This window comes from Triturus cristatus, chromosome 12 (assembly GCF_964204655.1).
Source record: "Triturus cristatus chromosome 12, aTriCri1.1, whole genome shotgun sequence".
Classification (NCBI taxonomy): domain Eukaryota; kingdom Metazoa; phylum Chordata; class Amphibia; order Caudata; family Salamandridae; genus Triturus; species Triturus cristatus.
This window is the reverse complement of record NC_140595.1, coordinates 323,287,177-323,313,594: the sequence shown is the minus strand read 5'-3', so window position 1 is coordinate 323,313,594 and position 26,418 is coordinate 323,287,177. Positions and strand designations below refer to the sequence as shown.

Here is a 26,418-nt window from a genome sequence, read left to right as displayed (position 1 = left end):
ACCGGGGCACAGCAGACAGCAGGACCGAACTCGTGGTCAAGGGGGCAGCGGCAGCACAAGAGACACTGGCGCACTGGTGGAGCTGTGCGGCAGTTGGGGAGCGACCTGGCCTGCAAGCAGGGTCAGGGGTCACTCCAGCTGCTGCGCAGCGGCTGCCATTTATGGCGGGAAGGGAGGGAGGAGCAGCTGGGAGGCGGGAGCAGGGCGGCTAGGGGGCGGGCCGCAGGGGAGCAGCGGCGGGGATACAGAAGGAAAAGGGGGGAGGGTGGGAATGGGCAACGGAGGAGAGACAGAAAACGCGCAAATTACAGAAACGGAGTAAATACAGAAGCGGGGCACAATATAAATGAAATAGAACACAGTACAGTACAGCAAGCAAGAAGAAGAGCACAATAACAGCAAATACCGGGGCACAGCAGACAGCAGGACCGAACTCGTGATCAAGGGGACAGCGGCAGCACATGAGACACTGGCGCACTGGTGGAGCTGTGCGGCAGTTGGGGAGCGACCTGGCCTGCAAGCAGGGTCAGGGGTCACTCCAGCTGCCGCGCAGCGGCTGCCATTCATGGCGGGAAGGGAGGGAGGAGCAGCTGGGAGGCTGGAGCGGGGCGGCTAGGGGCGGGGCCGCAGGGGAGCAGCGGCGGGGATACAGAAGGAAAAGGGGGGAGGGTGGGAATGGGCAACGGAGGAGAGACAGAAAATGCGCAAATTACGGAGTAAATACAGAAGCGGGGCACAATATAAACGAAGTAGAACACAGTACAATACAGCAAGCAAGAAGAAGAGCACAATATCAGCAAATACCAGGGCACAGCAGACAGCAGGACCGAACTCGCGGTCAAAGGGGCAGCGGCAGCACAAGAGACACTGGCGCACTGGTGTAGCTGTGCGGCAGTGGGGGAGCGACCTGGCCTGCAAGCATAGACATAGGTTATGAAACTACAAAACTCTGTAACTCTTTAGTAACACATAATACATTAAATGGTCAGACAGGGCTTAATTAGAAGTAAAAATGTTTACATGCGAGTTCAGATATGAAAGTGAAGCCATTATGAGAAAGGGGGAACGAAATGGTTGATGCTGGTGTGTTCAGTAGTATTGAATCACAACATTGAAAATCTGTGTGTCACTGCCAGTAGCAGAAGGGAGACTAGAACCAAGGACAAATATGCAATATTGTGTGGTAAAATGAGAGAGTCTCTGGAAGAGAGTATGTGATAATCACACATTGAGTAATAATTCCATCTGCAGTATAACACTGAACCCTCTAATAGAGATACTTTGAAACTATGATTTTAAGTAGCTCAGACCTCATTATCCTCCTTGCAGTTGAATTTTTGTCAAGTTGCCGAAAATATTGTTTAGTAGGAGAACTGAGATAACCAACGAGGACACATGAAACACCACAGAGAGAAAGTAGTAGGGACCGGTAGTTTTTGTCCCCCCCCCCCAGTGGCGTAACGAAACTTGAGGGGTCCCCCCTGCAAGGTATGTGGAGGGGCCCCTCGGGGCTCAATCAGGAGCTCCCGGGCCGGAGCATTGTGCTCAGGGGGCCTCCTGGAGCTTGCCCCCCCCGCACCGCAGGGGATACGCGGGCCTGTGTTACGCCCCTGCCCCCCCCCATGTTTTATATAGTGCGGACTTGATCCCAGGGCCGTTTCTACCATTAGGCAAGGCTAGGCGGCTGCCTAGGGCGGCAAATCATGAGTTTGGGAATATCTAATGCATTAATTCTTCTAGCCTGGATGACGGGGAGAAAGTGATAGTAGTAAAAGGGAGGGAGTGGCTTTTTTAAATTCTCGCTTAGGGCAGCAAAGCACCTAGAAACGGCCCTGCTTGAGCCGAAGGTATCAGAGTGATTTTACATGAGCACCAGTTGCGTTATAGACAGATACATTCAATTTTTATTATTTTTCTATTTTGTTACGCACGAGGAGATGAAGCGATTTGCCCAGAATCACATGATGTTGAAAGTCCCTGCCGAGACTTGCATCCTGTTACCCAGCGTCCAGGACAACCGCTCTATCCGTAAGGCTACATCGCAGTTAGCATCCTAGTAGGGACAAATGCGCACAGAGTAATTGTGAAGATGAAACATATGATGGGTGCAACTGTTATTGCATTTATATAGCGCTTACTACCCCTGCCGCTGAAACGTACTATTAGTTTTAAAGTCAGAGAAAAAAACTCTCGTTATTCAAAGATTCATATGAAAGTTCTCAACCCAGCCGCATTAGAAATGGTAGCCTGTTGAGAACGCCGATGATGTCACAGAAAGTGCACAGTGATCTCACAACATTCCACGGACATGGAGACCAGTGACTCCATACAGGGTAAGCCTCCCCCCAACCTAAAATAAGCGCGACTGCAGCATGGGCAGTAAGATAGGACGCACCCACTGTGGCAGAGATAAAGGGAGACAACCATGCAGGCAGTACCGCAGGGAGCAGGGGGCCTCCATCAAGTTTGATGGCTGGGGATGAGCTAGTAATTTAGTAGATGCCTTTTTCACGAAGCCGCATTTCTTCCAAGCATAACTCTACTACCCCTTTAGATCGGAATCAAGTGGTATCATCCACACTATTGGGTTGTCATGTTAATGTTGTGTCATAAGGGCTTCCTTATGACAATTCCCTATTATAAATGACTGGTCACCATGAAACCGCAGCATTGAAGACAAGAACACTGCCAAATCAGGACGGCAGCTGCAGAAGGGGACATAGAGAGAGTGGAGCCGCCAATGGCTTTAAAGGATGCTGTGCATAGGGGCAAAAGTGAGTGAAAATGTCCAATTTAAACATCTCCTAAAAACCTTACAACCCAGCCTTAAATCTTTCATCCATCCAAGTCTTCAGGCTCCCTTCCAGTCTCCAACGGGTCTCTTTTACTAACACTAATTCTCCTCAGGAGCATAGCTCTATTCCATAGCTCCCTCCTTTATTTCGGTTTTATTAGCAGTGTGTTGTCATACAGCCACCTAAATATATACATGTTCCCCTTTTACCTCTGACAAAATACTACCAGTATGATACTGCTCCATTCTTTTGTAACCTGCTTCCCAAATACCTCCCTTATGCCAGTCTCCATTTTATAAGTCCACCCCTTTAAAATCCAACACCGCATTCAAAAATCCAAGGTCTGACTTCATAACTCAAACTATCATCTCATATTCTAGTGCATGCCCCTCTTTCTTCGACTCTCTAATCCACTTAACAAATCCCTGTACTCTTCCATCCTTCAACCCCTTCATCATCGCATCCCTCCTTCCAATTCTACTGTTTCCTAACCACTCTTACATTCACCAATCTGTCACTTCTTTGAACCTTTTTATCCCATCCTCCAACAATTGGTCAATCCCCTCTTCTCACTACATCCTCCAAACACCTCCATTCTACTCTAAATTTCTCTCTTGCACATATTCTCATCTAGCTTTGTTTGAACCCTTCTGTCTCCTACTTCATCTCTTTTCCACTAGGGAGCATCCTCTTCCTCGTCCATCCCTTTTCTCAGCAGTATTCCCATCCACTAGCCCCATCTTTCCTCCAGGACCCAACTCCCTCTTTCAGCCTCTGCTCTCTCTCCCCACCAATCCACTAATGTTCTTTCCCATCCCCTAACCCCTTTCCCTTCTCCAGCCTCTTTTTTTATCATCTCTTGCTTACCTCCTGGAGCCACTCCTCTCCCTCCCAAAATCCCAGCCTTTCCAACTGTCCCATCGCCAGGACTTCCTCCACGCCAAACCTCTAAATCTTCACCTTCCATGCCACATCTGCAAACCCCAAACCACTCCTGCCAAGCCTTCACACCACTCATAAATCAACCAATCCCTTCTCCTTAACTCTGCTTCAATTCCCCCACTATTTTCCAAAATCGTTTTCCAAATTCTCCGATCCTCTCCTATCCCAGCATCCAAACTCGTCCTCTACTATGGTACAAATGTCCTCTCTTCCTCATCGCCTTACCTCCTATCTTCCAAATCCATTTGTAGGAACTGTTCTCAAGTTCCGCTCTCCTTCCAGTTCATAAAGACCTCTAGACCGTTGTACAACCCTTTCTTTTCTTGTCCTTCAAAACCCCTCCCTTCCTGTCCTTCAGTGCACCCCTATTCACCAAACACTATCAACTCACCCTCCTATTCTACCTGCCTCTCCTCGGTCTGCATCCTATTCTTTTGTTGCCTTTACACTTCAACATCCAACCTCCTCCCAATCATGCAACCCTCTTCATATTCTCTACCAGGCATTCTCTTTCCCCATTGCCCATTCTCCAATTCCAACTCTCCATCCCTGTGCTCTAGCACCCTTCTTCGAATGTCCTTGCTTCCCAACCATGTCCCCTTTCTATCCTCAAACACCAACTCCCCTCCTTAACCCACTCCATCCTCCATTCCCCTCCCCAAGCACATTCCTTAGTTTCTATGCTTGTTAAGTGGAGGGGGTCAGGGGAAATCATAGAGGATAACAGACAATGTTCAGTTTCCTTACATTACATTTTGTTCTATGGGAAACAAAATATACATATTGTCAAGTTTATTAGCCTTCAGGTAGCACAACCCATAAAATGCTATTTGCATAAGTAATATAAAATCATGAAACTCCAAACTAGTTAAACAAGCATTGGCAGAGCCAACAGGTCTGGGGTTGGCTGTCAGCCTTCAACTTCTATATTGCTTGTTTTGTTATGGTTTTTGCTAAACTGCATTGTCAGGTAACCTGCTGGTCCAGAGTCAAAATAAGAAAAACATTGGCTAAAATCAAAAATATATTTTGCTCTCAAAAAGCATATATTGCAATAGACTTACCTGTCACTGGAGGGGGGGAAATCCTTTAACACCCAGTCTTTTCCATGCATGCCTTTACCACACAGATGCCTTTACCACTCATGGGAAGTATAGGTAAGTCCCTGAAAAAAACAAAGTTTAAAGTGTTGTTACAGTTCAGCGAAAACGTCAGTTAAAACATTACATTTTAAACCCAAAACACATGGAATTCGCCAGTTATAGTTATTCTGAGTAACTATAATTTGCGCCCCCAAACATGCACATTGTCATCATCAGTGATGTCATAGAACTTATCATTGAAACAAATATCTTCTTCAAACCGGTTGGTTTAATTCGAGGTGAGTTTATTTCAGCATGGATGGCCCACGACAAAGCATGTCCTATCCACTCGGATCCCGGCAGAGTAACTGCTCCAACGGGAACAGAGAGAACACCCATGCCACGAACGTAGGCAAGGATCAAATATACACAACAAGACATATCAATATGAAATGCGTGCTGAGCGAGCCTGCTTAGCACTAGGGCATTAACTAAACATAAGCGCACGGCGCTTAAGATTTCATTACAACTTCAATCCACCTTTTTATCTGAACAACAAAATATCATAATACACATTGACTTTATTCACTTACATAAACATCATATTTTGGGGGAATTCTCCTGATTCGAGAACCCAACAAATTAATGCGAGTACTACCAGAAGCTGTACCCGGGATCCCAGATGACATGTTACCTGTAGCACCTGTGGCTGCCTGAAGATGTGTATCCCCGTAAGATTAAGGATTATGATTGAGCCAGTGTGCCCAATCAGTATCTCCATCTAGTGCTATATCTCTCTTTTTGTTCATAAAAGTCACTTGATCAGAAGTCAGTCTGACAAGCTGTCTCGTATTCCACCACCCTTTTCCCCAAATAAGTGCAGAACCTTTGCTTACCCTATCCACCTGCACAGAAGCAGAAAACTTGGAATCCCCTTTCTTGGTTCTTATGGGATTTCTAATCATAACCCAATCACCTGTGCGTAAATCAACAACTGAATTACCATGTTCACCATCAAACCTAGTTTTCATGTGAGTCTGCTGAGCACTAACTTTAGCAGCTACTATCCCCTTAGATGGCATCATTTCAGAATTTCCCTGTGATTTTTCACTCAACCACCTAGGGTACAAAGTAGTGTGAACATTCCAACCCCTCAATAATGGAAAAGGAGTCACCCCAGTAGTGCAATGAGGACAAGTATTATAAGCCCAGACTTTGTGCTCAATAAACTTTGCAACATCCAGTCCTGAAGCTAAAGCTGTTTGTACCCCTTCTTTAATTATCCTCCTCAGACGCTCAACCAAACCATTAGAAGATCGTGCATACAATGCAACCTTGAGATGCTGGACATCCATGCTGTGTAAAAAATTCCTCGTGCATTCAGAAACTAAATGAGTGCCACTGTCTGTGACCAAAAATTTTGGAACCCCCTCCCATACAAAAATGTGTTCCAAAAAATTAAAAACTGTCTGAGTATCAGGCGATGCAACAAATGCATGGTACATCCACTTGGAGTGATAATCTAGAAGTAATATAGTGTACCTCTGTAGTATGGGGTATTCGGTATCGCGCGCCGGGTAGAGTGTTAGGCGCACGATGCCACTAGGTAAAGATTGTAAAGTGTTGGTGTTCTTTTGAATATAGCTCGGGGTATGGCGTTCGACTCACGGGCGTTCCGATGGTATTAAGTCAGTTGCCGTCTGGACGTCTAAGTGAGTGGGCGCTCATGCTACGGGTGGAGTGTTCCTATGAACTTAATAAATCTACTTAAGCTTACCGTGATTGTTTGCTGCTCATTACATCTGGCGACGATCGGGATTTGCTCCACCCGCCGAACCACGCAGATGAACGCAAATCCTGCCCAACGGATCCCGTACCCATGACATGAGAACTTGGAACTTCATCAGACAGAGCGCGTGTACCAGACTGGGGCTCATTCAGCTTTAACCAATGCCCCCAGTGAAGTTCATCACCCACATTATCCTGTCTTTCCAACAAGATATTGGCTTGTATGTCAGAAATCTTAACAAGCTGTCTTTTGTTCCACCACCCTTTATTTCCAACAAAAGCGGCCCCCTTACTTACATTGCACACTCTTTCTGGTCTTAAAAATCTTGATTCCCCTTTTTTCACTCTAGTTGGTTTCCTGATTAGGACCCAATCCCCCACAACCACATCTTCTATTGTTGGGTGTCCCCTCTTTTCAAAATTTTCCTTCATTAGTAACTGCTTAGAGTAAACCCTCTTGGCAACATCCTTAATATCTATGCTTTTTTCAACAGACCTCTCTTTTAACCAAGACGGAAATAGAGATGTGTGAGCTTCTCTACCTCTTAACAACGAAAAAGGTGATACTCCGGTTGTACAGTGAGGGGAGGTATTATAGCTCCACAATTTTTCCACTAGAAATGTATTCACATCCAAACCTGCCGCCAGGGCAGTCTGAATGCCTTATTTTACAATTTTATTCCCCCTTTCAACCAATCCGTTGGAAGTTGGGGAATACAGTGCCACCCTAAGATGTTTTACATCAAGCTGTCTCAAAAATTTACACATCTTTTCCGACACAAAATGTGTGCCATTGTCGGTGACAATAACTTTTGGAGCACCCTCGATCGAAAAAATGTTCCTTAAAAACGTGAAAGTTGACTCCGTATCTGGAGATTCAATGAAACTATAAGACATCCATTTTGAAAAATAATCCACTGCCAATAAAATGCCTATGAATTTAATAAATCTACTTAAGCTTACCGTGATTGTTTGCTGCTCATTACAACCTCATATTCCGGTAAGGTGGAAAATGGACCAGAAAAATGGAACCCACATTTTTCCCACGCTTGATCCCGAAACAGGGTGGGACACAAGGGAACATGAATACCTCTCCATTGCTTGTCAGATAATAAACACTCAGGACACTGATCAATCATAGATTTAACCTGAGCATCCACAGAAGGCCACCAATAATGTTGTTTTATCTTGATACTCGTTTTGGTACACCCCAAATGCCCCTCATGAGCCTGCAATATAATGGTAACACGTAGCTTGTCAGGAGGGACAAAAAGACCTCCCCTGAGCACAAATTTATTTTCCACCAAAAGCTCATCAGAAACCTGAGCAAATATCTTCAAATCCGTAGTAAATTCCTCAATTCAGGCCATCCTTTAACCATGTACTCAATGACTTTATCTAACACGGAATCCTCCCATGAAGCATTGATCCAGTCTTGCTCACTTACAACCGATTTGTACTCAGATTTAGCGTAAACCACTGCAACACATTCCACATCATCCTACACAGAAGTGTCCTCCCCCTCCAACTCAAGTGCCAAGCGTGACAAACAATCTGCGTGAAAATTCTTTCCCCGCGGAATGTGATAAATGATGACGTTGTATTTCTGCAATTTTGAAACCAACCTGGTAAGCCTAGATGGCATGTTTCTATTGCCACACCTCGTAAAAATGTGCATCAAAATTTTGTGGACAGTCAACAATTCAAACCTAGTGCCCCAAATGTATGTTCGAAACTTATGGACTGCGAAATCACAGGCCAGGGCTTCCCTTCCGATAGTACTGTACTGCTTTTCATATACCTTGAGTGGCCTGGACGCAAAAGCCACAGTTTTCTCAATACCACTAACCCTTTGACTGAGTACAGCGCTCAAACCATGAGCACTGCCTTCCACTGTAATGATAGATGCCTGATTTTCACAAAACGCACTCAGTGCTGGAGTGGTTATGAGCTTTTTGACCTTCTCAATCGCTGTATTTTGCACTTCAGACCACACACATTTTTGCCCTTTCCCTTAACAACATTCCGTGTGGCTCAACAGACTGAGCATAATGGGAACAAAGTGTGCATAGTATTCTGCCAACCCAAGAAATGAGCGAAGGGCATCTCTGTTCTCAGGGGCTTTGGCATCACTGATGACTCTAGTCAATGACTCTTTGGTCTTCATACCATCACAAGAAATGGTATGTCCCAGATATTATTTTTCCAACTTCACAGTCATACCCTTATTAAACAGAAGGGACAACACTTTCCTAAGAGCTTTGTAAAGTTCCTCAAGATCCGTGGCATAAATCAATATATTGTCCTGATACGCTTGCACACTAGCTATGTTCCCAAACAAATTGTCCAGGAGCTTTTGGAACACGCTGGCGGCATAAGCCAAGCCAAATGGGAGCCTAAGATATTTGTACAACCCATAAGGAGTAATGAATGTGGAAAATTGTTGCAGGGATTCTGCCCAAGAACAGAACTGTGCATAGGATTATGGGACCTTGGTAAGTAGGGACTAGTCATCCTACCACCTGAGTACCCATGAGCCCAGGACAGCCTAGCTATAGTGTCTCACTTGCTCTTCTACTCACTCACAGAGAAACAAGTGATTAGACACCCCAGAACACAACACTCCCACATCTCCCAGGAATCGCGGTAACAAGACACACCCTTTCGCTCTCACTCTTGTACTTGTCCACAATAAGATCTGACAGAGACACAAAACAGTTAAACATATTTATTTTAACTAACGTGCCCTAACATGCAGTATACGTGCCACAACAAGCAGGAAAATGCATAAAATACAAATACAGTCAGCATAGCAGTTAGTCCATATATCATGAAGGGAGATATAATAATGAAAATACAATAGAGAAAGGCTACAGAGCCTAACCTCCCTCCCCTTGCTAAAAATAAATATTATTATATATTAGAAGATCGCTGGGCTTTGCCTGAAGACCCCATACCTTAGACTATAGATGATAGTTCTACATCATGGGTGCTGTCTCGCTCTTCTCCCTGGAAAGGTCGCTCTCCAAGTGTGTGCCCCCTATGCATATATCCCCATAATATCAAAGTACGAGTTTCCAACAACAGCTGCATTGGTATGTTTTGTCTAGGTGCTAGGACCTGACCAGAACTGAATAACAGGGGACATTGTTTATCGACCTTGCACACAATGTTCAGACTAAACTCCAGGAACAGGCAGAGAATGGACACAGCAGACAGTTCTCATGTGAAAAGCACAAAGTAATTTGCAAAAATAAAGCCATGTAGTAACGTGCACAAAGCTGCATACTGGCTGCAAGGTTCATGGTAACTTAGTGATGTCGACAATGTCCTAAACGGCCAAGTGACAGTCTTGAGATTCAGAGGATAAAGCAACCTGGTGATATGCAGACCGTAGGTCATTAGTAGAAAACCAGAGTGTCCTTCTATACTAGCCAGTAAATCTTGTATTTTAGGCAGTGGGTGGCAATCCACTATGATTTTTTTGTTAAGAGCACGCAAGTCGGTACACAAATAATGTCACCAGTCCTCTTGCGGACAACGACAATGGGGGCCAGCCACTGGGGGAAGAATCAGTGGCTTGTATAACTCCTTGAGACAGTAAATCATGGAAAGTGCTCTTCAGTTCCTCCCTAGCGCTCAAAGGAACAGGGAAAACGTTCTGGGCAATGGGTTGGCCATTAGGAATCAGCCTAATTTTGTGCTCAAAACTTGAAACCTTCCCAACGTGCTTAGCAAATAAGGCTTTAAAATCTGCTAAAATGGCATTAACCGATTCCTGAGGATCATCATTAACACATGCAATGGGTACTTTGGGCATCTCCCCCAGGTCCACTGGATTGTCAGAACCAGGAACCAACAGTATGCCCATCCTGGCCAAATCCTGCCAACCCACAATGTTTCTCCCCTTAACAGTAACATACACCTTGGTAAAGGTCTCCCTGCCAAGAGACAACACCTTTGCTTTGAAATAGCCAAGCATATCAATATCTTGTTCCCCAAAAGCCTTTGGTTGACAGAAATTGAATTATCAACACCCGACTGCTCATAAAAAGTAGAGTCTCGTAAAATAGTTATGGGCGACCCTAAATCAGCCATGACCATTAACTTAACCCCTTCGACGCTCATGACGGAACGGTTCCGTCATGAGCGTCGGTTGAGCTGTGCTCATGACGGAACCGTTCCGTCATGACCACGCCCGCGCAAGCAGCGCTCAGCACAGCAGGGGAATCCGCCCCGCATGGAAGGGGTTAATATGATCAACAAGGACTTTACACAAAGGGCCTTTAACAGGTAACTCTAGAGTGTTACATTCCAATGTTAACACAACATTGTTAAGTAAATCAACACAACCCACCACATCTACGTCAACATTCCCCACTTTTGCAGTATGTTTCGAAACACCTGCACACACTATGAAAATAACCACATTTTGTACTGAGTGCACATTTTTTTCCAATAGCTGGACAACTAGGCAAGTTACTAAGATGGGTTTTAGAACCACACCTGTAACAAGAGCCAAAGACCTTTTGGTAAAGGTTTTAAATTGTTTCCCTTTAGAACTAATAGCACCTACTAACTCAGTACACTCTTCTGTGGACACAACAAAAATACCCATAGCAGAGTCTGGTTGTAATATTTTGAAGAAATTGGAGACTTTTAAATGCTCAACGCTAGATCCAGCACCTCCATAAGTGTTTTCGTAGAGGAACAATTAAAAAAACAAATTAGTCACGAATGTAGGTGTCTAAATTGGGACCAAACTCACAAGTGAACGTCAGAACTCTTTCTTAGGGCTGATATATATTCTTCCACATTTTCCTCTGGAAATTGCTTTAGTTTGAAAAAGGCATGTCGTTCAAGCATAATGTTAGGTTCATCAGCAAAATGCTTCCGTAATCTAAAAACCACCTCAAGGTAAATGTTCCATTGGCCATCACCTGAATGTGCTGGTATATTTGGCAAACTTTCAAAAATACGCTGTGCTGCGTGACCAAGACTTGCAGATAATAAGGCACATTTATGTGAATAAATGTAGCCTGTAGCATCTATAGCAACCAAATGGTTCTCAAATAACCTGAACCAATATTTCCATTTAATTACAGGTTTGCGTGGATGAGTTAGAAAGGGTGAAGGTTGAGTCATAGATTGCTGCGAACCTGTAATAGAAGAATTACTACCTGCACTCACCCCTGAATTTGAAGTGGACCTAATCACAAATAGTGAATAAATACATGAAAAGCAGGAAATGAAGTTAAAGCATAAATATTGAATAACAATATAAATGAGTAAGCAAGAAATCTACATTGCCATGAAAATTACAGATTGTGTAGGCAGCCTACAATAATACCTGTATGTGCTATGTCCAACTCAAAATGTGAAGCTCAGGAAACAATGTTGAATACCAAATGTACTTAAAGGTGTGCCTGTCACTGAATCCTTCAGGCAAAATGCTGCCGTAAAGTTGGCCAATAGATGAGGTGTGCCTGTCACCGACTGTGCAGGCAAAGCGCCCCTTTGCTGAGGAAATATAGCCATAGGTGTGCCTGTCAACGGAAGTGCAGGCGAACTGCGTTGAAATGGACTTTATCCTTCACTTAAGATGGCTGCCGAGAGCGTCAACGTATGACGTATGGCTGAAGTCAGGAACTGAATTTTTCCTCCACTTAAGATGGCTGCCAGGAGCATCAACGTGTGGCGTGGTGATGAGATCAGGCGTGCCTGACCTAAACTTCAATAATGGTAGCAAGATGGCCACCAAGCGCCAACGCGGTGCCAAAGTCGTGTCCTAGAGGGCACTGGCAGCGTGGAGTGCAGCAATAGGGCCCTTCGTCAAAGGTGTTCCCAGGAGCGGGCAGAAACAACATGGATGGAAGCGAAACCTGGTTGAAGATCCATGCGAAAAATGCCATTTAATAAAAAAATCTTTTTATTGCGGTTCAAAATGATATCCATAGCAACACTGCTGTGCAAGGCAGCTCAAACAGTGAACAAACCAACAAATAACATGAGATTGCTCGTTTTCAGTATATAACTACTGCTAGGTGTCTGATCATAGACTTGCATTAAGTCCGCAATGTAAAGGTTGTGTACATACATTTCCATTAGTCTGCTGTGGATTGTGAACTGGTGTGGGCTTGCTGTTGGAGATATTGACGTAGAGGTTCCCAGACGTCCTTGGGTTTGGATGATGTTGGAAGTTTTTCTGCATATAGTTTGAGGTTCTCCTTACAGTACACCATATCTTTAAACCAGTGCTCGATTTTCGGGGCAAGGGTGCTCTCCCATGTTAGAGCCACCCTGCGCTTGGCCATCAGTAATACAATCCGCACAAATTTGCCCAGAGTCCCCTTTCCCCTTCAGTTTAGGTACATAGCATAGTAGACAAATTAATGGTATACATTGCATTAGCACCCCGGACATGTCTAGTATATGTTTCACCACCTCTTCCCAGAAGAGGAGCACAAGCCTACAATCCCACGCTAGGTGCCAGAAGTCAGCGTCTAGTTGGCCACAGTGCTTGCATTTGCTAGAATCGCGTAGATCGCATTTGTGCAATTTAAAAGGCGTGTGATACACCTGGTGAATATACTTAAAATGTATAATGTGCAGGTTGCCATTTGGTGCGAGGGTGCTAGTGAGATTGCATATGTGCTCTCACTCGGACGTCGTTAGGGGAGGTGTCAGTCTATCATTCCAGCAGGCACGGCTTCTGTCCGGTTCAGCAGCTTTCTCATCTCGCACAGCTCTATATAGTTTGGTGACCAGCTTACGCGGTGTGGGCGCAACCAATAGCAGTTGTAGTGACTGCAAGGCTGGCGGTTCGGCTGGATATGTAGTGTAGGGTGTTCTAAGAGCCTGCTTAAGTCTATGCATAGTAAAGTAAAACAGTGGAGTAGGGTTGGTAATATATTGGAGCCCCTCAGGAGTAATGAAATTCACATCAGGATAGAGGTCTTGCATGGTATCAATACCCGCCTCCTTCAGTGACCGTAGCGGGCCCACCTCTTGTGTCACTGAGAGCGCAGCATGGTGTGCCAAGGGCAGTGCTGGGGCGTAGATAGGGAGCTTCGCTGCGAGTATGCCTATAGAGTGCTAGGTCTCAATAGTCGTGTCTAGTGTATTGATTTCCTGTTTTGGCGTGCCTCTATATGTGTGCATGATAATATCGAGTAGTGGAGTCGGATACGCATCTCCATCCTCCACCCCTACATGAGTGTAGGAAGGTGGAATATGACTGCATGGTTACCCCCACTTTTTTTCCTGGTGGTCTGCTGGTTTGCGACTTACTGCTAATCCAGCTAATCAGGACCCCAGTCTATCTGCTTTCTCCCTAAATTGGTTGTTCATGTACTTTAGGTATACTCCAACTTGGATACTGGGGTACCCTTATCAGTCCCTAGTATATGGTATACTATGTACCCAGGGCATGGGTACCCCAGAGGCTTCTCAGGCTGCATCATGTATTTTGTCACCCCTGGGAGACCATTCAAAATGACACAACAGGTCTGCTACAGCAGCCTGTGTAAGGTGGTGCATGCACCCCTTACTTAGATATAGGTTCACTATATCTACTCTATATCACTGCACATATAAACCTATCAGCCACCCCTATGGCAGGGCTTATCAATCCTAAAGGCAGGGTGCTGGGTTTTATGTGAGAGGGTGCTCCTGCATGAGCAGAGCCCCTCTGCAGCCTTCGGAACCTCTATTTTGGGGTTGTTTGTGATGCAGCCAACCATATATACTTAAGTGCATTATAACCTTGCGGTAAATGCCAACTTTAAAACAGCTGCATGGAAACATGTTGTGTTTGGTGTCAAACACCTTAGAATCATACCTCCACACCAGTAACTTGTGTCGGAGGTATGATTCAACTCTCAGAGGGAGAAATAAGACAACACTGGTACACCCGGTACCAGCTTTCTTGACCCTGGCATCACAAAATGGATGCTGCCAGCCACAGCCACGAGTCTGCCCTCCTGCTGCTGGACAAAACCCTGGCAGGGGAAGGCTGGACAATAGGTTTCCTGTCACAGGGAATTGTGACCACCTCCCAGACAAGCTTTAGTGTATTGGGGTAGGGTGGGAGCACTCTGAGAATGCTTTGATGTCTGCACATTTGGTAACCCTGTGCATAGTCCAGCTCATACCGGTTGCAGGTGCCATTTGCTCCTGCTCTGATACGAAACTGGACAAAGGACATGGGTGTCGCCACCCCTCTGTCCTGACCCTCCCCTAGGTGGGTCTCCAGAGTTTGTCCCACCCCTTCCTTGGGTATACAGTAGGAACCCCTGACTACAGGAATTAGATTTATCTGGACTAAACTCTGCTACAGAAACCAAGTACTTCGACTAACTACAGTACGCTGGTTGACTGAAGAATCTCCCTTGGAGTAAAGGAGTTACTCCCCTGCAAGGCAGGCACCTTAAACGCATCCGACCGGTTTGCATCTCCCGAGATCCTGAGGACTCCAAAGATTTCTGCAACACAGGAGGTGGGTTCCCAAGTGTCCCAGAGGTTGACTAGTGCTCTCAGCAATCCTGAGACCCGCAGCCCTCGTGGGGACCGTGCAACCCGTACCCCTGTGCACCGTGTCCATTTGCAGCAGCATATGCTTTTTGACGACCCCGGAGGCTGTGCTTTGGGCTACTTGTAGTCCTGACCCTCGGAAGTATTTCCACTGAAGATTTCCGGCCTACACTCCACGAGTGTTCCGTGGGCTGTTATTTTATGATTCAGCTTGAGGTCCCTTCGCGATCCCTGATTCGTTGGCCTGTGGGTCCCTGTGAAGGCAACTTTAACTTTCAGTGGGCTTTTCTGGTTGCTCCAGACGTGACCTGACCCTCCATAGCTTGGAGAGTCCTCAGGACCTTGCTGGTCCTCACCGAAGCATCTTCCCTCTGACCGCGTGGGTTGTAGTTGCCAAGGCTTGTTGGTGTTAAATCCGGACACTGACCGCCCCAGCCCTTGACATCCTTCGTGGGACAGCTCACCTCCAGACTTTGGTAATCGTCGACGTCTCCCCATGGCTGCAGAGTCAAGCTTCACCTCTTCTCACCTGACACACCCGACATCGGTGGCCATTCGTCTATCATGCCCCTGGTCACTGTGAAGTGACCCAGACTCTGTCCCCTCTGATATCAGGTTCTTCTCAGCTCCGATCCAGGATTGCATCACACCGGACACTTCTCATCCTCCCAGCAGCAGCACTTCTTCGCATCACGCCATTGAAATCAACAAGCGTTTCTGACACCACTTGACCCCTATGCACCCGGCTCTCTTGGGATAGGTAACACAGGTACCTTGGTACTCTCAAGGGTGCTGGCCTTAGAACCTTCTATTTTCCAAAGGGTTTGCTTGAAGTCCTCTCCTAAGTGTCCTTAATCTTTACAATTCCAAAAGCGATTTTCCCATAGAGTTGTACGGAGCTCGCGTCTGTGTTCTCACACTGCACCCGTCCTCCGTGGGTACCCTGTGTCTTTACTTTGTGTGGTTCCTTGGGGTCCCAGCAATTCTACGTGCTCTAGGCACTGTGTCTAGTCAAGTCGTGGCTGTTATACCACTTTCTTAGTATATGGTTTGGTCTCCCCCTGGAGCCCACTGTGTATTGTGCTATGTACTGTCGTTATAGTGCTTTAATATTGTGTATCTTGTTCTCAAATCTCAAAGAGCTTAGTAGAGAGGGTTTAGTAATAAATACATATATCTTATATTTACCTTGTGTGGTTCTCCTTTCATTTGGTCATTCAGGAGGTTATAATCTGGTGAACCAAGCTGCTTTACATTCCTTCGAGACAGTCTGAAGGCTGCTCTCCATAGCTACCACTAGGATAGCTTTCAATAAAGGTTGTCTTTAACCTAATCATCAATAAGGGTCGTTTGGACTGGTGCAAGGTGCCCACTTTAACTAGCGGACAGCATATACCAGGCCAACTTCTCACAGTGAGGAGTAAAAGCATGGGGATTGAACCAGTAGTCTGCATATTCCCTTGGGCAGAGAGATAGTATATGTACGGGTCTGGAGCGCTGAATCCCCCCTTGGCATAATCAAGCGTAAGTGTCGCCCAGCCTACCCTAGCCTGCTTGCCTCCCCAAATCAATCGAAGCAAAGAAGTCCGCATGACGCTGAAAAAATCCTGTGGCAATTTTATAGGAATATTGCAGAATAAGTACAAAAAAAGTGGTAAGATGACCACGTTGATAACCACAATGTGGTCAGCCAGGGATAGCGCGCAATGAAATCCACTTATCAACTTGTTGCTCTAGAGAGGTACACGCTCTGCCATAGTTTTCTTTTATGACAATCTTGGGGTCACGATGCACCCATACAACCAGGTATTTCACTGGATCCGTGGTCCACACCAAAGGGTACTCCATACTTGGAGGAGTCATTGCGGGAGTCAGCGGTATAATCACTGACTTGTTCCAGTTGATAGTGAGACCAGAGAACAACCCAAATCTGATATACTCTCTCAGCACCTGCGCTAGGTAATGTTGTGGCTCTCTAATAAAAAGCACCATATCGTCGGCATAGAGGGATATACGGACAGGGCGGTGCATAAAATTGAGGGCCGACGCTCTGTGACGCTGGCGAATCACACAAGCCAAAGGCTCGAGTACAAGAGCAAATAGCAAGGTGACAGAGGGCAACCCCGAAGGGTGCCTCTGATGATCGGGAAAGGCTCTGGTTTCAGCTCCCCCACGTGTACACGTGCTGAAGGGTCTGAATATAATAGTCTCACCTAGCCAAGTAATATTGGGGGAAACCCCGTATGTTGCAGAATTTGGAACATGTAACACCACTCTATAGAGTCGAACGCTTTTGCTGCGTCTAACATTACCACAGCAGCGTGCAAATCTTGATCCAGGACATGAAACATCGCAAATTTAGTTCTTTAGTTACAGCTTTGGCTTCTCTACCTACTATCGAAAGGATTCTCTTCCCTCGATTATACACTTCCCCTTTCTCGTTACCCTGTGCCTTATTACCACAAGCATTTGGGATAAATTGTCACTTTTAACATGCACACAATATTTTGTTAACGTTTCGATTTTAAATATGTATATATTGTATGATATTACAGCCCTGAAGAAGCCCATGTCTGCGCGAAACGCGTTGGCTGTGCATCTATGAAAGTATAAAGAGGGATTCCCAGGCGAAAAGCTTGAAAAGACACTATGCTAATTATGGCGCATATGAATAACAGCCCATATGTTAGAACATGTACAAAATCAAATTGAGCACAAAACCATATTAAAATGATTTTAAAAAGTTTTTATTTTTATAAAAAACACAATAAAAATACTTTAGTTATAAAGTATACAAAAACACATCAAAGTTCACAGTTACAACCCACAAATTGCAGTCCTATGTAATTGTGAAAATTTCATGCCCACCCCCACTAGTGGGATTATACAGTAATCTCAACAGTAGATGATTTTATCTAGGTCCTATTGTAATCTAATATACTGAACAGAGAGACAAAAACAGACAGTTTATTTTGTCATTATTCTAACACACCCGTTTTTGGAATTTCAAAAAGCAAATCTTTGGAACAATCAGATCATAATGTATCTCAAGGAAAAGCTATTAGTACGGATTGTGTAAACTGATAGCGTTGACGCGTTTCGATGGTTTTAGCTATGATCCATCTTTATTAAGACAATAATAATAACGTCCCTCTTGTTACAGGCACTGGTTGGTTGCCGTGGTCATTATGTCATCACGTCCTGTTTCCACATGTGTAGTAGGATCGATCGATCTTTGCCATTTAAAAAGGTGAAATCTCTATCTACACATACAGTAGTCTAATAAAGTTAAGAAGCACTTCGTCAAGTTTGTGCTTGCATATGTGGTTGAACTGGCTGTGTAATCTCAGGTTATCTATACACGCTGATACGGTAAAATGGGAAATGCGTTATTCTCCTAAATATGGCCCGTTCTTGGTTGCTGGTAAACTCACAGACCTCCGTATAGGTGTCTTTAGCAGGGGGCTTCCTACTTCCTCACGTATTTGGTATAAATGCTGCAAAACGCCTCTCCGGATTAGCCCTGGTCTCGGAGGTTGAAGTAAAATCAATAGTGCATAGTGGGCTAAATGCACTACCTCAATTTGCGCGGTAAATGTTGTCGTCGCGAACGACCTTATAGGGGATTCTCCGTAGCAAGGCGCTTCGCTCGTTCTCCCGCGTTCGTTGTATCTATGAAAACCAAGCATATCTGTAATAAAGACACACCAAGGCTAAAAAAAGCAACGTGGACTCATTTAAAAAAAAAATTCTAAACATAGACCTTGTAATTTACTGTGTATACATGTTGTCTCTCAAACCCCTTGTATGGATGTGCAGCTGTTGTAAAGGAGCCGCCTTGCATTGGACAGCTCGGATGGGTTACAGGGAGCAGGATATGTAAAGGATAATGCCGGCTGCCGGTGGAGCTGCACTACGGTACAACCATCTTGCTGTACGCCCTCTAGCGCCCTCGCCAAAAATGCCTTTATGCAGCCGTGGGCCAGAGCAGGAAAGATAGTCGTCAAATGAAATATATATCTTCTTCAAACTGGTTGGTTTAATTCTGAGTGAGTTTATTTCAACATGCATGGCCCACGACACAGCACGTCCTATGCACTCGGATCCCGGCAGAGTAACTGCTCTAATGGGAACCGAGAGAATACTCATTCCACGAACGTAGGCAAGAATCAAATATACACAACGATACATATTAACATGACATGCGTGCTGAGAGAACCCGCTCAGTACGAGGGCATAAAATAAAACACACGCACATGGAGTTTAAGATTTCACTACAGTAATCAATGAAGTTATTAATGAGGTCATAGAACATGTCACGAGTGATGTAATATGTGAGGTAATACGTAGTGCATAGCGTGGGTACGAGTTATAGTTATTTGAAATAATTATACTTGGTAAATTTCAGTGCTTGTAAGAATTTCAAATGCTATGTTTTAACTGTGATTTTCATCTATCTGCATTGTCATTTTAACCTTTGTTTTTTTCAGAGAATTTGTGAGGTTTTGTCATGCAAAGTAAGATATTACCACCATACGTAACTATAACATCTCTTTAGCCTTAGTGTTTTTTTCAGTGAATTTCTAGTTGTTTTTTTAAACATCTATACAACTATGCCAACCCGTGCCACATACAGCCCTTTGCCCCAACCCCAAGGGCGCAGCCAACCCCTGTTGTGCATGGCCCTTGGCTGTAGGCCACATGGAGTTGGCCGCAGGGCCTGGTATGTGCACAGGTCCTGCACCCAACCAACACAGATGGCCACCCCACCACGCACAGCCTTTACTACTAGTAGACAGGATTTCACACCAAAAAAACACCTTTTTGAGAGCGGAGTGGAGTTAAGTTGGAGAAATGAATTTATTTCTCAAAACTTTTCCAACTTTGTGTGCAACACTGTACAGCACACTTCCAAAGTGTCTAAAGTGGGAACAGTTTTAGTGATTATCTAGGCATAGTATTTTGTACTGGAAGGGTACCCCTCCAGTGGAAACCTATGCTAGACATCACACACACACACACACACCATCCTTGTGGGGACTATGTGTGAATACCTGCCTTGTGGGGACTAACCTTTCCCAATGTTTTTAAAACACACTAATAACAGAAAAATGTTAAGAAAAAATTCATGATTCTGGATCCTGCTTCAAATTTGCAAATATATTGTTATTTAATCGTGCGCACAGCACCATCCTTGTGGGGACTTGAACACGTGCTACCATCCTAGTGGGGACCTAGTCCGTAACACTATTTGTGATTGAATACAGTCAAAGGCACATGGCTAATTGTTTATTTTATCAACAATATACACAAACAACATTATAATCAATTCATATATGAATTGCTATATATATCCTAGGTGTGTACGTTACTGATAGATTATGCTAATGTGCCGGAAAATGTCATATCATGCTTAAAGAAAGACACTTAAAGCTGTATTTCACCCATTTATTAGCGCTTAAAATCATCTTAGGAGATAAGGGAACTAACACATAAACTAATTAACATATGGAACCAAGGAATATGGTTAAATGGAACCCAGAACTTGATTAGCTGTTTACATTTTTGCCAAAATAGATGTTCAAGTCCCCACAGAGATAGTGGGTGAAGATTATTGTATTTAAGTCTCCATGAAATAGTGTGTACATTCAAAGCTTAAATCCCATTATAAAGACTGTGAAGCTAACGATGTTCAAGTCCAAACAGAGGTTGTGTGTTATTATAGGAATGCTCAAGTCCCCACAGAGATGGTATGTAATTATAGCAATGTTGAAGTCCCCACAGAGATTGTGTGTTATCATAGAGATGTTCAAGTCCCCACAGAGATGGTGTGTTATTATAGCGATGTTTAAGTCCCCACAGAGATAGTGCATGAAGGTGATTGTGTTTAAGTTCTCATTAAAATAGGGCCCGATTCACAAAGGTAAACTTAGACAAAAAGTCTAACTTTACTACTTTTCAGTATTCACAAAGGTAAATTTAGACCAAAAGTCTAACTTTACTACTTTTCAAAATTCACAAAGCCCCATACAGAGAATGTGAAGCTGATGATGTTCAAGTCAAAGCAAACACAAGGAAATGATGGACGGAGTGCTGAAACCTTCCAGTCACTCACACCCAGTCACAGATCTGGGTTGAATCCACCATCATTCTTTAGCTCACTTCACCACCCCAGTTCAGACCCAGCTATATTCAAATCATTCTAGATCCTGTGCCTCATGGAACAGTCCAGCTCGAACTGCCCAACGAGGTCTTCCCTGGACCGGAAACAAGCATCCTGGGGCTGGTTTCTGGGTAACACCCCCTCATCAGCCAGGCTAGCTTAAATCCAGTGGCAAAGTGAGCAAGGGACCCACGTCTGGGCATACCCTGCCAACTTAGGGCGAAGAAAGCTCTTGAAAGGAGATGATGGACGGAGTGCTGAAACTTTTCAGTCACTCACCCCCAGTCACAGATCCGGGTTTAATCCATCATCGTTCTTTAGTTCACTTCCCCACCCCGGTTCAGACCCAGCTATATGCAAATCAGTCTTGACCCTGTGCCTCATGGCACCCCTGGTGCTTCAAGTGGAAACAGAGCGTGTGTTTACTTACAGGAATGCTCAATTCCCCACAGAGATGGTATGTTTTTATAGTGATGTTCAAGTCCCCACAAAGATAGTGTTTTATTATAGTTTTTTTCAAGCCCCCACAAAGATAGTGTGTTATTATAGCCGTGTTTAAATCCCCACAGAGATAGTGCATGAAGATGATTGTGTTTAAGTCCTCATTAAAACAGGGTCTGATTCACAATGGTAGACTTAGACAAAAAATCTAACTTTTCTACTTTTCAGTTCTAACAATGTAAACTTAAACCAAAAGTCTAACTTTACTACTTTTCAGTATTCACAAAGCCGCATACAGAGAATGCAAAACTGATGATGTTCAAGCCAAAACAGAGCTTGTGTGTAATTACGGGAAGGCTCAAGTCCCCACAGAGATGGTGTGTGACTACAGTATTAACACGGTTGCCAAAGAGAATGTGTGTGATTATAGCCATGCTCTGGTCCCCACAGAGATTGTGCGTGATTATAGAGATATTGAGGTCCCCACAGAGATAGTGTGTGATTATAGAGATGGCTAGGTCCCCACAGAGAGAGTGTGTGATTATAGAGATGTCCAGGTCCCCACAAAGATAGTGTGTGATTATAGACATGCCCAGGTCCCCACAGTAGTAGTGTGTGACTATAGAGATGTTGAGGTCCCCACAGAGATGGTGTGTGACTATAGTGTTACCATGGTTGCCAAAGAGAATGTGTGTGATTACAGACATGCCCAGGTCCCACAGAGATAGTCTGTGATTAATAGGATGCACAGGGATAGCACACAGAGATAGGGCATGGTTATAGTCATGTGCAAGTCCTCACAGAGATATTGTGCGATTTCAGTGATGTTTAAGTCCCCACAGCGATAATGTGTGATTAGTCATATTCATGTCTCCACAGTGATATGCGTAATGATAGGTATGTTGAAGAACCCCTACAGATCGTATTAGTCTGGTGGCTTATTAAATTAATGAATCCACTTGTGGGATATGTGTTGACCACTCTCTCACATGTTTGAATTCTGGTGCTACCACTCAGCCTTGATTCCTTCCAAGGTCAATAGAATAAGTACTATTTACTTGGATAACAAAAAACATATGGTATTCAGCAAATAGATACCCTCAGGTGTGAATGTGCAGTTTATATATGCACATGAGATGATATGATGTGATAATAGTGGTACTCAAGCCACCACTATGATAGACTGGAATTATCCAGATCTACGAATCCCACTTCAGCTGCAGCATTTACGGATTTAAACTGTGTTCATCCAGGAAGGTTCACACTTCCTTAAAAATCCAAGTATCTGTGTTCTCATTTTGTTTTCTAGCCCCCATCTTATCAACTCTAGTCTCCATTAAGAAGATAAAACTGTATTTCTGATTGCAATAAACTCCACATACTGATTAGTTCTGGCACTTTAGGATTATTACAATGGAGAAATTGATTTAAAAACTGGCACATCTTTATAATTTTTGTCTCTATAACTCAAGAATGAAATTATCCTCTCCTCACATTTTCTTTCTCTCAAAGTACACTCTTCATGTGAGAAGTGGGATTTTTCGATTGTTAGAGGCGTGAGGTGGCATCGCCATAAACCAGCACCACTGGCTATTGTGAAGCACTCCAGAATCCACAAAACCCAGGTTGCAAAATATATATATATATATATATATATATATATATATATATATATATATATATATATATATATATATGCTTCCCAACTTCGTCCTCGTCCTGTAACAAAGTCAAGCACTCCCGGGGGGGTCGTACCAGCTTTTTTTAATCAGCAAATAAATAAAAAACAGACGCGTTTCGGAAATTCCTTCGTCAGTGTTAAGTAACGAACGCTGCGCGAAGGCATTTAAATCCATTTTACGTAACTCGCGCATCAACAACACAGATGACGGAAACATCAGCCTCGCTATTGCATTTTACGCGGCGGCCATCTTAAAGCAGTGAAATCGTTATGAGACACTCTTATTGATTATAACAATTCATTGCATTGCTTGGTAATTAGACAGAAAAAGTTTAAGCAGATACTTTGATATCAATTTTCTTCATGTGTATATTTACAATATGCTAAGTGGCATTATGTCCTATTAGCATTAAGTAATAAATCGATACGTATATTATGACAGTGAAGCCGCAGCACTCATATTGAGGTGCGGGCAACTCGTGTTATACACAATGCTATTTAGCCGTGTATCGGCATTCAATTAACCAACATCACGCCATATATTGGCCCCATTGCTTAATGCTACAATGTTGTGATTGTACATATTATTAAAGGACATATCGCCATGAATAAGCAAAAACCAGAAGTATCAATTTAGCTCCTGTCATCAGTACCAGCAAGTACAGAAAGGAGAAAAATTAGAGTAAATATAAAAATGAAAAATATAAAAAAAATATAAAAAATACGTGCATAAAATATTGGCACAAAATTGGATAGGTAACAGAGTTATATGCATTGAGCAGAATTACAGGACATCTCTTTTGGGGATTCAAATTCAATATGTCCAAGTTATCTGCCTAGATGAACAACTAATTCTTCTCCACTATTAAGACCATAAGGCACTTTAGTATGTAAATCAATTATATTGCGGGATTCTAGCTGTCGTAGCCTTTGTACTCTATCTCCACCCCTTGGGCTTATGGGCACATGGTCCAAACCAAAATATTGCAACAGCTCCCTGTTGCTCTGGTGTTTCAGGGCGAAGTGTCTGGCCACTGGATAATTCACATCTTTGTTCACAATGGCGCGCTCGTGTTCAAGAATGCGCATTTTAACATTATGGATAGTGCTTCCTATATATCTCAGCCCGCAAGGGCATGTCAGGCAGTAAACAACGTGTGTAGTGGAACATGTAATGAATTTCTGTATCACTCTAGCTCTCTTTATTCCTTGGATGGTATAGTTCAAGACTCTTTTGCTATTGGTACAGGCTCTACATTTTCCACATAGAAAAAAGCCTTTCATTTCTTTAAGTGTACCTATTTTCTGCGTGATAGGTGACAGATGACTCTGGACCAATTTATCTTTGAGTGACCGAGATTTCTGAAATGTAATTAGTGGTACTGATGGAATATCCTTGCCTATCACTGAGTCAGTCTGGAGGATATGCCAGTTTCTTTGTAGCATTCTCCTAAAGGTATTGGCATCATCCGAGAAAGTTGTTATCATACGGAATTTGCCAGCCTCATTCTCTTTCTTCCTTCCTACTGTATTTACATCTTTCTTTGTTAGGAGTTCTTTTCTTGGAATTCTTTCGACTTTATTGAGTGTGGATGTTAATACCTCTTGATCATAACCCCTGGCCTGAAATCTCGTGATACAATTGATGGCAGCTGTTTTAAAATTAGTCTCTCTAGAACAGTTGCGTTTAAGCCAGAGGAGCTCGCCATATGGTATACTGTTGATAAATTTGGGAGGATGGTTACTGCCGGCATGCAAGATGGAATTGCCGGCAGTAGGTTTCCTATATAGTTCTGTCTCAAGGACTCCATCTCTCACATATACTTTGAGATCTAGATAGTTCACTGCCACTGAACTAATTTCATACGTGAACTTGAGATTAAGATCGTTATTATTTAGTTCATGTATAAATTCCTCCGCCTGTTCTATCGACCCTTTCCAAACTAGAAGAAGGTCGTCAATGTATCTGTGCCAGACAACTACATACTTGGGCCATTTCATCTTTTCGTTGCTAAGGGCCACCTGCTCCTCCCACCAGCCAACTAATAAGTTCGCATAGCTGTGGGCGAAGCAGGTGCCCATAGCCGTCCCCGAGATCTGTCTGTATAGCTGACCCTGAAATAGAAAGATGTTATTTGATAAACAAAATTCGATGAACTCTATCAACATATTGTTATGTTCCATGAATCTCAAGGGTCTTTTGTTGAGGGAGTATTTCATCGCCTCTATGCCCTGACTATGATCAATACATGTATACAGACTAATGATGTCTAAGGCAATTAGTAAGTACGTAGCTTCCCATTGGATATCACTCATCTGCATGATGAAGTCTTTAGTGTCTTTTACATATGATGTCAATTGAATAACCAGTTGGAAAAGAAAAGAGGCTATATAGGTAGACACATTTTCAGTGAGACCTCCTTTTGAGGAGACTATCGTCCTCCCAGGTGGAACGACTCGGTCCTTATAAATCTTTGGAAGTTGGTAAAAGGTCGGTGTCACTGGATCGCTGTTGCGTAGAAAGAGAAATTCATTAGTGTCCAACATGGCTTTATTACGTAATTTTTCAATGAGGTTATGGTACAGGGTGATACTTTCATGGTATTGTTCCTTGTTTGTCTTTTCGTAGTACCTGTTATCATTCAACTGGCGAAGTGCTTCACGGCAATATTGTTCTCTGGTAAGAAGCACAATATTTCCTCCTTTGTCTGAAGGTTTGCAGATTATCTGATCATCCATGCTTAGATCTTTGAGGATCACTACTTGTTCTTTTGTCAAGTTCCTCTGTTTGAGCTTGCGTGGTGTATCCTTCGTTCTGAATTTTAGGAGGTCTTGTAGTACTGCGTCAGAGAATGAATCAATCGCATCATATGGCATTTGCGGATTGAAGAGTGATGTAGGCTTGAAGATGGTAGTTGGTGTTTCTTGTTCAATACCCACCTGACATGTTCTCGTTGCTATATCTTCACTCAGATTCTCCTTACACTCTTGTTC

The 26,418-nt window shown here is 43.7% G+C and overlaps 1 long non-coding RNA gene across 1 annotated transcript in view; it reads right to left on the bottom strand.

The window, feature by feature from the left end:
* Positions 1 to 26,418, bottom strand: part of LOC146775969 (uncharacterized) — a 339,794-nt gene that overhangs the window by 235,649 nt on the left and 77,727 nt on the right. The window contains exon 2 of the long non-coding RNA XR_014972004.1: positions 4,802 to 4,902. This is a non-coding gene — a long non-coding RNA (uncharacterized LOC146775969). The remainder of the gene's footprint in view (positions 1 to 4,801; positions 4,903 to 26,418) is intronic.